Here is a 13228-nt window from a genome sequence, read left to right on the forward strand (position 1 = left end):
CCGCTCCTTCCTCCTCAGGGGGAGGACTCCCCCACACTCTTCCCCTGCTCCAGCGTGGGTCCCTCCCATGGGGGTCAGCCCCATGATTTTCTCCAACTCAAGTCCTTTTCCACGCGCTGCAGTCCTCCACGAACTGCTCCAGCGTGGGCTTTCCCACAGGGTCACGGCCTTTTCTGGGCCAGCCACCTGCTCCAGCATGGGGTCCTCCACGGCCTGCAGGGAATCTCTGCTCTACCGTTAACCCTTCAGGGCTGCAGGGGACAGCCTGCCATCTCACCACGGGCTGCAGGGGAAACCTCTGCTCTAGCACACCTCCTCCCTCTCCTTCACTGACCTTGGTGCCTGCATGGCCGTTTCTCTCACATCCCACTCCTCACTGTAGCTCCTCTCTCCTCCTTTTTTTACTGTAGCTCTCTTCTTTCTTCTTCTCCATCTTACCCTCACCACCTCCAGAGTTGTTGTGGTGTGTAGTGGTTTTTTTTTTTTCCCCCTTCTTAAATATGCTATCACACAGCCACAGCCACCGTTGCTGATTGGCTCGGCCTTGGCCAGAGCGGGTCCGGGTTGGAGCCGGGGAAGCTTCTAGCAGCTTCTCACAGGAGCCACCCTGTAGCCCCTCCCTCACTATACAAACCCAGCACAGATGTCAAACTTGTTGTGTAAATAATCCCAAAATACAAAGGAAGCCGCCAGCAGGTGATGTAAAAAGAGGAATAACCCCTAGGAATACTGGCAAATAGATTTCTCTGAATTACCAAAATGCAGACAGCGTAAGTATCTACTTGTTCTAGTGGATACGTTTTCCGGATGGCCTGAGACTTTCCCTTGTCGCAACAATGGGGCTAGGGAAGTAATTAGGATATTACTAAAGGAAATAACCCCCCAGATAGCTAGAGTTTGGACCATATGTCGTTAAAAGGGGTTGGACAACAACGACTCTTGTTTAATCCATCATGGTCCCTCAAACAGTAGAGCTATCAATGCAGATTAATATCTCTGCAGTTAACCAGCCTGTTCACCATTCATAAGTGCATCCTATAACAGGATGGTTAGCGTGGTTACATGGGCGGTCTCTTACCCTTCCAAATCGAGCAAAAAGAGATGTAACTGGTATCCTAGGGACAGGATTGAGAGTCTTAAACAGCATAGATGCTGAAGTACTTGCAAACAAACTTAGTACAGCTGTTGGAGATATGCGAGAAACAAAAACAAAGGATGCTATTTAGTTAACGAGGCATGACCTTGAGAAGAGAAACAAGATGACACCGTAAGTCAGTGGGTAAAGACATACCAAGATAAGCACAGGGGCAATCAAAGAGCTACTTGAACTGTGAGTGAACTATCCTAATTAACATACTAGAAAACCCACCCTTGAGTAGGGAGAGCCCCCTACCAACAGAAGCCCCTTCCTCACAGAATATGCGCAGTAAAAAAGGAGGACGCTGCGACTTTAAGTGGAGATGAGACTTGCGAGAACCAATAGGAACGAGAGTAACTAAGCAAAACTGTAAAAATACTGATAACTGTTGCTTGAAAGGTATAAAATGCTTTACGGTGTGTTAATCGTGTGTGCTAGCTTTGTGGAGTTACCACCTAGCACCCATCTCTGCGCAGACATGAAATAAACAAATATCTCGCTCTGTGTGTTAATCGGCTTTTTTGCACACCGGGTGAAAGAATCCTGATTTTTGGGACAACATTTTGGCGACCCAGATGGGACGGCCATAAGGCCTTGCCCGGATCGTCTTGCCGTCCCCGACAGCGGACCGGACCGGACTGAGCTCCAGCGCGCACCGACCTATTGATCGGGGACTCCTCCGGATTCCCTCCGAAGCCGGGGCGACAAGCGACTCAAAGGTGCAACGCCAACCAGAGATATTTGTATCAGGGTGAAAGGGGAATGAATCCTTGGATTGGTGAGTATAAAATTTAATTACAAATTCAATGACTCCCATGGAAGGTTAAAGGGTAAAGTCGCACGTAGACGCTCGGCAAGGGGTGCCGTAATTGACCAGGGGGGTCAGAGCCGAGTGCGCATAAAGTCGCCGGTGGGGCGCATAAAGTCGCACGTAGACGCTTGGCAAAGGGTGCCGTAATTGACCAGGGGGGTCAGAGCCGAGTGCGCATCAAGTCGCCAGGGGGGCGCATAAAGTCGCACGTAGACGTTCGGCAAGGGTTGCCTTAATTGACCAGGGGGGTCAGAACTGAGTGCGCATACTGACCAAAGGGGGTCAGAGCGGTACTGACCAAGGGGGGTCAGAGAGGAAATTACTGACCAAAGCGGTCAGAGTGGTAATTACTGACCAAAGGGGTCAGAAGGGTAATTACCGACCAAGGGAGTCAAAGCCGGCAAATAGGTAAATTCGGTTAAAATGGGAGCAAGCCAATCCGTGATTCCTCCCTGTAGCCCTTTGGGGTGATTTTGAAAAATTGGAATAAGTTTGGGGGAAATCTAATGACTAAAGATAAAATGAAAAGATATTGTAATCAATGGTGGCCAAATTATAAATTGGGTTATGATGAAGTCTGGCCAGAAAATGGATCGGTAAACTATAATACTATATGACAATTGATGTCGTTTTGCCGTTGGATGGGGAAATGCGACGACGTACCTTATGTTGATGCCTTTATGACTTTGTATAGAAAATCTGATATGCGGGAAAAATGTAAGCTAAAGACTGACCTAGTGATGTATACAGCTTCTGAGAAAAAGGAGAGCGGTTGTTGCATAGGCTGTGATGATAGAAAGACTGCAGGGGGAGAAGAGCAGAAAGATGTGCAACTGTTAGTCCCGACAGCCCCACCACTATACAAAAGCAGTGCTGGACAATTGCCAATCGATCCTAATTTACAATCGGGCAATGATAACTTTAGCCCCATTTCCAGCCGGACTAGAGGGCACGCTGAACCAGTTGTACAGGCTCCCCTGAGACAAGCAGTGGGACCGGAAAGACTGCTGGTTTTTATACATGTTCCGTTCACTACCTCTGAGCTGTTAAATTGGAAACAATCTGTTGGATCCTATAAGGGAAACCCTGACGGAGTACATCAACTATTAGAAACTATAATGTTAACACATAATCCCAACTGGGGAGATATACAGGCTTTGATAAATACGTGCTTTACAGCAGAGGAAAAGAGAATGGTGATTGAAAGGGCCAGGGAAGAAGGGGAAGGAGAAACAGGCAAGAAGATTCTGAGGAGTTTCTGCCTACTAAAAGGGACCCAGAATGGGATCCTAACAGGGGGGGGAATGAGGGCTCAACTGAAGCAGTATCAGCAGCTGATACTATATGGGGTTCAGCATGGAGTGCCTAAATCGAAGAATGTGTCTAAGCTTTATGAGGTAAGGCAGGGTCCGGAGGAAAATCCATCTGCCTTTTACGAAAGGCTATGTGAGGTAGCTAGAAAATGGACAGACTTGAATCCGGATGATGAGGCAAATCAGAGGATGTTCAATATATGTTGTTTATTGGGTAGTCGACTCAGGATATAAGGAGAAAGTTGCAGAAAGTTGATGGAGCTGGGGGAATGTCAATCTCACAATTGATAGAGTATAAGGTTTATGACAATGGAGATGAGAGGGAAAGAAAAGAAAAACAGAACAAAATAAAGTTGCACGCATCTTTGCTGGCAGCGGCAATAAATGGAAATGATGTTGAAGGGAAGGGTAGAGGAAAAAGTAAAGGAAGAGGAGGATGCGGTGGAATAATGCAGGGAAGAGGTCCACAAAACTGAACCCCTTTAGGGCTAAATCAGTGTGCGGTCTGTGAACAGGAGGGACACTGGAAGAATGAATGCCTGAAACGAGAGGGGCCAAAGGAACGGGATCATGCAGAAAATGCTAATCTTGTTAGAAGATTCAGACAATGAATGAAGGGGACCGGGGGAGAACATTAAAATCTTCCCAGCTGATCCCCTGGTTCCAGTTAAGCTGGGGAATGAGACCATAGATTTTTTTAATTGACAGTGGGGCTACTCATTCAGTAGTCACCACGTGTAAAGGACCTCTAAGTAAAGTAACTATACCTATTGTTGGGGCAAAGGGAAAAAGAACAGTAAGGCCATTTTTACAACCAATGGAATGCACAACTGGGGGAGCTAAATTAATTCATGAGTTTCTATACATGCCAGAATGCCCCTACCTTTATTGGGGCGAGATTTATTATGCAAACTAAATGCACAAGTAACCTTTTCTAAGAATGCTGTACAGCTCCATATCCCACCTGAAACCGCCTGGAGAGCTCAGATCTGCTTGCTGACAGATGAAACATTGGAAGAAATTGAAGAGAATATTCCAGATGCTGTATTAAATGCAGTAATTCCCCTGGTATGGGCTTCAAAAAAAAAAAACCCAGTGGATGAACAGAGTCAAACACTCTTCGCTTTTTGAATGGGAGAATCCGACTACTGGAAGGAAAGGACAACTGTGTTGGACTGTTCTTCCCCAGGGATTTAAAAATAGTCCCACTTTGTTCGGTGAAGTACTGGCCAAAGAATTAGAACAATGGCGAACTAATAATGATAATGTTACTCTCTTACAGTATGTGGACGATATCTTAATTGGAGCAGATACAGAACAGACTTGTACAGAAGCCACAGTAAGCCTGCTAAACTTTCTGGGAATAGCCAGATTCTGCTGGATATGGATCCCCAATTTTGGACTTACAACCAAGCCCTTATACGCAGACACAAAGGGCCTTGTGGGGAGTTGTTAGAAGGGACTCCAGAGTGTCGGAGTAGTTTTGATGAAATTAAAAAAAAACGATGGAAGCTCTCCTCAAGAAACTACATGAAGAAACTCACATGGGAGCCAATGCTATGATAAGCAGTGTTAAGAGATACGCTGTAGGGACAAAAATGCAGACAAATGCAGATATAATAGCAAAGAGATGAAACTTGTGTAAATGATCCCAAAATACAAAGAAAGCCGCCAGCAGGTGACGTAAAAAGAGGAATAACCCCTAGGGAATACTGGCAAATAGATTTCTCTGAATTACCAAACTGTGGACAACATAAGTATCTACTTGTTCTAGTGGATACGTTTTCCGGACGGCCTGAGACTTTCCCTTGTCGCAACAATGGGGCTAGGGAAGTAATTAGGATATTACTAAAGGAAATAACCCCCCAGATAGCTAGAGTTGGACCATATGTCGTTAAAAGGGTTGGACAACAACGACTTTTGTTTAATCCATCATGGTCCCTCAAACGGGTAGAACTATCAATGCAGATTAATATCTCTGCAGTTAAACCAGCCTGTTCACCATTCGTAAGTGCGTCCTATACAGGATGGTTAGCGTGGTTACATGGGCGGTCTCTTACCCTTCCAAATCGAGTAAAAAGAAATGTAACTGATATCCTAGGGACAGGATTGGGAGTCTTAAACAGCATAGATATGAAATACTTGCAAACAAACTCAGTACAGCCACACATGATCTAAAAAAACTAGAACATCCATTGCAATCCTCCCTGTCAGCTTTAGGAACTCATCAATGGCTGTTGTCTGATATATTGCCTCAATGGGAAAGGGTTAATGAAAAGGACCACCAATTAATCATAGATGTACTTGGTATAGCCCAAAACAATATTTCTCTAGCTCTTAGTTGCATCCAAGCTCAACTGTGGGTGCAATATACAATAGCAGCAATTGTAAGAGAAGGTGAAGATGGCACCTTACCTACTGAAATTCGGAAATAATCTGGGAAAAGGCAACTGCATTTGAAAGAGAATTCCAATCATGGTGGTATCTGGGCAATTTCACTCACAATCCTATCGATAACAAAGCCACGGCCTTTGTTGTAACCATACAGAATGCATCGGTAAAAACCATCTACCCGATCGTTGCGTTAGGCTTAAATCACAATGGGACTGTACTCTATCCACTAGAGCATAGAGTATGGGCACAACGAGACAATAACAAATGGCAGACTGTTGAAGTTGATGCATGTATGGTACGGGAACAACAGGGATTTATTTGCGAAAGTAATACCATCAAAGCTCAAGACATTTGTCTTGACACTGAGCAAAATGTTTGTCACTTCGAGATACATCCAAAAGAAATCCCTGGAACTGTACTCATATACATTGGGAAAGGATGTGTGTGTATAAGAACTCTATGTAATTTTATAGTTGTAGATAATATTACTGTCGGGATAAAAAAATCACTCAAATACTTGCATTTGTAACTTTACTAACATTATAGGATGTGATTTCAACTATTCAGCTCCGGTTACGACTTATCAGCTAATACAATCCAATTATACTTTAGTTAAGGATCTATTGCTTACTCCCATTGGGATGGATCTCACACTGGTGAAAAAAAATTTTTACAACATAATGATCTACGCCAGTTGCTGGAACGTGCCCGAGAAGAGGAACAAAGGACTTGAATCACCGTTCACCATGACACAGAAGAGATACATGGTGTTTTGGACCGGGTGAAGAAAGATGGAGAACATAGGTGGTGGGAAGCCTCCTTGGATGGCCACCCAAGACAACAGGCATTCTTAATCTCATGCTACACCCTGTTGTGATCTTGTTATCACTAACATGTTTATGTTTACTGCTTATAATCATACTGTATTTTAAGGTTTGGCTCATGATGAAGCAAATTGCTCTAATGCAATCACCCAGGGTATGCACGCTCATGACAGAGGGAGATAAATCCCTCAAACTTGAAAACTTCCCTATAAAGGACAGGGAAAAATTCCAGCGAGACCTATGTCAATGGGAAGGAACCTATGAGCAGTTTTGGAAATTTTTGAAATCTCCCAGAGACTGAAGTTTTAGAATGAAAATATCTAAGTGAGACTTATTTTAAATAAGAACTCTTTATCTAAGTCTCAAAGGGGGAATTGTTGGAGATATGCGAGAAACAAAAACAAAGGATGCTATTTAGTTAACGAGGCATGACCTTGAGAAGAGAAACAAGATGACACCATAAGTCAGTGGGTAAAGAAATACCAAGATAAGCACAGGGGCAATCAAAGAGCTACTTGAACTGTGAGTGAACTATCCTAATTAACATACTAGAAAACCCACCCTTGAGTAGGGAGAGCCCCCTACCAACAGAAGCCCCTTCCTCACAGAACATGCGCGGTAAAAAAGGAGGACACTGCGACTTTAAGTGGAGATGAGACTTGCGAGAACCAATAGGAACGAGAGTAACTAAGCAAAACTGTAAAAATACTGATAACTGTTGCTTGAAAGGTATAAAATGCTTTACCGTGTGTTAACCAGCTGTGCTAGCTTTGTGGAGTTACCACCTAGCACCCATCTCTGCGCAGACATGAAATAAACAAATATCTCGGCTCTGTGTGTTAATCGGCTTTTTTGCACACCGGGTGAAAGAATCCTGATTTTTGGGACAACACAGCCACACATGATCTAAAAAAATTAGAACATCCATTGCGATCCTCCCTGTCAGCTTTAGGAACTCATCAATGGCTGTTGTCTGATATATTGCCTCAATGGGAAAGGGTTAATGAGAAGGACCACCAATTAATCATAGATGCACTTGGTATATCCCAAAATAATATTTCTCTAGCTCTTAGTTGTATCCAAGCTCAACTGTGGGTGCAATATACAATAGCAGCAATTGTAAGAGAAGGTGAAGATGGCACCTTACCTACTGAAATTCAGGAAATAATCTGGGAAAAGGCAACTGCATTTGAAAGAGAATTCCAGTCATGGTGGTATCTGGGCAATTTCACTCACAATCCTATCCATAACAAAGCCACAGCCTTTGTTGTAACCATACAGAATGCATCAGTAAAAACCATCTACCCGATCATCGCGTTAGGATTAAATCACAACGGGACTGTACTCTATCCACTAGAGTATGGGCCCAACGAGACAATAACAGATGGCAGACTGTTGAAGTTGATGCACGTGTGGTACGGGGACAACAGGGATTTATTTGCGAAAGTAATACCATCAAAGCTCAAGACATTTGTCTTGACACTGAGCACAATGTTTGTCACTTTGAGATACATCCGAAAGAAATCCCTGGAACTGTACTTATATATATTGGGAAAGGATGTGTGTGTATAAGAACTCTATGTAATTTTATAGTCATAGATAATATTACTGTCGGGATAAATAATCACTCAAATACTTGCATTTGTAACTTTACTAACATTATAGGATGATGATTTCAACTATTCAGCTCCGGTTACGACTCATCAGCTGTTACAATCCAATTATACTTTAGTTAAGGATCTATTGCTTACTTCCATTGGGATGAATTTCACACTGGTGAAAAAATTTTTTACAACATAATGATCTACGCCGGTTGCTGGAATGTGCCTGAGAAGAGGGACAAAGGACTTGAATCACCGTTCACCATGACACAGAAGCGATACATCGTGTTTTGGACCGGGTGAAGAAAGATGGAGAACATAGGTGGTGGGAAGCCCTCCTCTGATGGCCACCCAAGGCAACAGGCATTCTTAATCTCATGCTACACCCTGTTGTGATCTTGTTATCACTAACATGTTTATGTTTACTGCTTATAATCATACTGTATTTTAAGGTTTGGCTCATGATGAAGCAAATTGCTCTAATGCAATCACCCAGGGTATGCACGCTCACGACAGAGGGAGATAAATCCCTCAAACTTGAAAACTTCCCTATAAAGGACAGGGAAAAATTCCAGCAAGACATATGTCAATGGGAAGAAACCTATGAGCAGTTTTGGAAAATTCTGAAGCCTCCCAGAGACTGAAGTTTTAGAATGAAAAGATCTAAGTGAGACTTATTTTAAATACGAACTATTTATCTAAGTCTCAAAGGGGGGAATTGTTGGAGATATGCGAGAAACAAAAACAAAGGATGCTACTTAGTTAACGAGGCTTGACCTTGAGAAGAGAAACAAGATGACACCACAGAAGTGTCCCCCCCCAGCACCAGGTTTGCTCTGATGCCTCAAAAGTGACCAAGCAACTGCTGTGCTTGAAGCCAGTTGCAATCACCCCCATTTCCTCTGCACCCCATGCACCAGGGCTGGTCTGCACCAAAGGCTATGCTTGTGCAAGGCAGAGAGCTGGAAGCACAGCCCAGCAGGGTCAGGCCATGCCCTGAAACCAGAACAAGCTGCAAGTTGCTGCCTTGTCCCTGCCTCTGGCTGGGGAAAGGCAGAAGCATCTGCAAACTCCACAGTAAGAGACATGAAAAAAAAATCCAAGCAATTGACTTTCTTGCTGTCCCCTTGCACAGGGACAGATCCAGCTGGAAGGGACCTCAAGGGGGCACCTAGTCCATGCCCTATCCCCCAGGAGGGGCTCTTGACTCAGCCACTCCAACAGGCAGGGCTGGAACAAGCAGCACTGGGAAACACCCAGCCCCTTCCAGACATCCAAGAGATTAGCCAGAGCCCATCGGAGGAGGGAGCGCTCAGCCGGGCACAAGCCACATGTTGCAGCAAGCTATTTGGCTGCTTTTGCTCTGCAAAGAGCAGATCTCACAGCATAGGCAACCCCATGCTGTTTTCTGCCAGAGTTAGATGTTGAAGACAACGCAAGGGCATGAACTCTCTCCCAGATATGCTGCCGCCACCCCCCCCCACCCCCCCCCAAGAAGTTACCTGGCCTCATATCATCACAGATGTTCAGAGATGGAAACTGAGACAGGGCGGCTGAAGGGACCCTCCCAGAGAGCCAGGGGCACTGCTTTAACCCTACTTCTGCCCTGCTTACATAGGAAGCAACATCAAACAGCCAGCACAGCGGGGTCTGCTCGCTCTGCTGCCAGCACACCGCAACACTGCCCAAGGAATAGAGCGCTTGCCCACTTGATCTGCAACACATTTGTTTTGTGTTTCAGGCACTGTCAGGTCTTATCTGTAAGATCATGAAACTGTCTGAAGCCTTACAAGAACACGCCAATTAGATGCTCCAAACCCTACCCTCAGCAGAAGGTCAAGCACATGGCACACCCCACTTCAATCAGGCTCTGTCTGGTCTGCTGTCAGGGACGGCAAGACGATCCGGGCAAGGCCTTATGGTAGTCCCATCTCGGGTGCCAAAATGTTGTCCCAAAAATCAGGATTCTTTCACCCAGTGTGCAAAAAAGCCGATTAACACACAGAGTCGAGATATTTGTTTATTTCATGTCTGCGCAGAGATGGGTGCTAGGTGGTAACTCCACAAAGCTAGCACACCTGGTTGACACACGGTAAAGCATTTTATACATTTCGAGCAACAGTTATCAGTATTTTTACAATTTCGCTGAGTTACCCTCGTTCCTATTGGTTCTCGCAAGTCTCATCTCCACTTAAAGTCGCAGCATCCTCCTTTTTTACCGCGCATGTTCTGTGAGGAAGGGGCTTCTGTTGGTAGGGGGCTTTCCCTACCCGAGGGCGGGTTTTCTAGTATGTTAATTAGGATAGTTCACTCACAGTTCAAGTAGCTCTTTGATTGCCCCTGTGCTTATCTTGGTATTTCTTTACCTGCTGACTTATGGTGTCATCTTGTTTCTCTTCTCAAGGTCACGCCTCGTTAACTAAGTAGCATCCTTTGTTTTTGTTTCTCGCATATCTCCAACAATTCCCCCTTTGAGACTTAGATAAATAGTTCGTATTTAAAATAAGTCTCACTTAGATCTTTTCATTCTAAAACTTCAGTCTCTGGGAGGCTTCAGAATTTTCCAAAACTGCTCATAGGTTTCTTCCCATTGACATATGTCTTGCTGGAATTTTTCCCTGTCCTTTATAGGGAAGTTTTCAAGTTTGAGGGATTTATCTCCCTCTGTCGTGAGCGTGCATACCCTGGGTGATTGCATTAGAGCAATTTGCTTCATCATGAGCCAAACCTTAAAATACAGTATGATTATAAGCAGTAAACATAAACATGTTAGTGATAACAAGATCACAACAGGGTGTAGCATGAGATTAAGAATGCCTGTTGCCTTGGGTGGCCATCAGAGGAGGGCTTCCCACCACCTATGTTCTCCATCTTTCTTCACCCGGTCCAAAAACACGATGTATCGCTTCTGTGTCATGGTGAACGGTGATTCAAGTCCTTTGTCCCTCTTCTCAGGCACATTCCAGCAACCGGCGTAGATCATTATGTTGTAAAAAATTTTTTCACCAGTGTGAAATTCATCCCAATGGAAGTAAGCAATAGATCCTTAACTAAAGTATAATTGGATTGTAACAGCTGATGAGTCGTAACCGGAGCTGAATAGTTGAAATCATCATCCTATAATGTTAGTAAAGTTACAAATGCAAGTATTTGAGTGATTATTTATCCCGACAGTAATATTATCTATGACTATAAAATTACATAGAGTTCTTATACACACACATCCTTTCCCAATATATATAAGTACAGTTCCAGGGATTTCTTTCGGATGTATCTCAAAGTGACAAACATTGTGCTCAGTGTCAAGACAAATGTCTTGAGCTTTGATGGTATTACTTTCGCAAATAAATCCCTGTTGTCCCCGTACCACACGTGCATCAACTTCAACAGTCTGCCATCTGTTATTGTCTCGTTGGGCCCATACTCTAGTGGATAGAGTACAGTCCCATTGTGATTTAATCCTAACGCGATGATCGGGTAGATGGTTTTTACTGATGCATTCTGTATGGTTACAACAAAGGCTGTGGCTTTGTTATGGATAGGATTGTGAGTGAAATTGCCCAGATACCACCATGACTGGAATTCTCTTTCAAATGCAGTTGCCTTTTCCCAGATTATTTCCTGAATTTCAGTAGGTAAGGTGCCATCTTCACCTTCTCTTACAATTGCTGCTATTGTATATTGCACCCACAGTTGAGCTTGGATACAACTAAGAGCTAGAGAAATATTATTTTGGGATATACCAAGTGCATCTATGATTAATTGGTGGTCCTTCTCATTAACCCTTTCCCATTGAGGCAATATATCAGACAACAGCCATTGATGAGTTCCTAAAGCTGACAGGGAGGATCGCAATGGATGTTCTAATTTTTTTAGATCATGTGTGGCTGTACTAAGTTTGTTTGCAAGTACTTCAGCATCTATGCTGTTTCAGACTCTCAATCCTGTCCCTAGGATACCAGTTACATCTCTTTTTGCTCGATTTGGAAGGGTAAGAGACCGCCCATGTAACCACGCTAACCATCCTGTATAGGATGCACTTATGAATGGTGAACAGGCTGGTTTAACTGCAGAGATATTAATCTGCATTGATAGCTCTACCTGTTTGAGGGACCATGATGGATTAAACAAGAGTCGTTGCTGTCCAACCCTTTTAACGACATATGGTCCAACTCTAGCTATCTGGGGGGTTATTTCCTTTAGTAATATCCTAATTACTTCCCTAGCCCCATTGTTGCGACAAGGGAAAGTCTCAGGCCATCCGGAAAACGTATCCACTAGAACAAGTAGATACTTACGCTGTCTGCATTTTGGTAATTCAGAGAAATCTATTTGCCAGTATTCCCTAGGGGTTATTCCTCTTTTTACATCACCTGCTGGCGGCTTCCTTTGTATTTTGGGATTATTTACACAACAAGTTTGACATCTGTGCTGGGTTTGTATAGTGAGGGAGGGGCTACAGGGGTGGCTCCTGTGAGAAGCTGCTAGAAGCTTCCCCGGCTCCAACCCGGACCCGCCTCTGGCCAAGGCCGAGCCAATCAGCAACGGTGGCTGTGCCTGTGTGATAGCATATTTAAGAAGGGGGGAAAAAAAAAAACCACCACACACCACAACAACTTTGGAGGTGGTGAGGGTAAGATGGAGAAGAAAGAAGAAGAGCTACAGTAAAAAAAGGAGGAGGAGAGGAGCTACAGTGAGGAGTGGGATGTGAGAGAAACGGCCATGCAGGCACCAAGGTCAGTGAAGGAGAGGGAGGAGGTGTGCTAGAGCAGAGGTTCCCCTGCAGCCCGTGGTGAGATGGCAGGCTGTCCCCCTGCAGCCCTTGAAGGGTTAACGGTAGAGCAGAGATTCCCCTGCAGGCCGTGGAGGACCCCATGCTGGAGCAGGTGGCTGGGCCCAGAAAAGGCCGTGACCCTGTGGGAAAGCCCACGCTGGAGCAGTTCGTGGAGGACTGCAGCGCGTGGAAAAGGACTTGAGTTGGAGAAAATCATGGGGGCTGACCCCCATGGGAGGGACCCCACGCTGGAGCAGGGGAAGAGTGTGGGGAGTCCTCCCCCTGAGGAGGAAGGAGCGGCAGAAACAGCGTGGGATGAACTGACCGCAACCCCCATTCCCCGTCCCCTGCGTGGCTGGGGGGGGGGGAGGAG

General features: G+C 44.8%; 1 long non-coding RNA gene across 1 annotated transcript; it reads left to right on the forward strand.

Moving 5' to 3' along the window:
• Nucleotides 1-1637: 1637 nt before the first annotated feature.
• LOC127029277 (uncharacterized) lies at nt 1638-5863 on the forward strand. The gene is made up of 2 exons (XR_007768166.1): nt 1638-1916; nt 4545-5863. It is a non-coding gene; the product is annotated as an uncharacterized LOC127029277 (long non-coding RNA).
• Nucleotides 5864-13228: the final 7365 nt, after the last annotated feature.

This window comes from Gymnogyps californianus, unplaced genomic scaffold (assembly GCF_018139145.2).
Source record: "Gymnogyps californianus isolate 813 unplaced genomic scaffold, ASM1813914v2 HiC_scaffold_91, whole genome shotgun sequence".
NCBI classification, from domain to species: domain Eukaryota; kingdom Metazoa; phylum Chordata; class Aves; order Accipitriformes; family Cathartidae; genus Gymnogyps; species Gymnogyps californianus.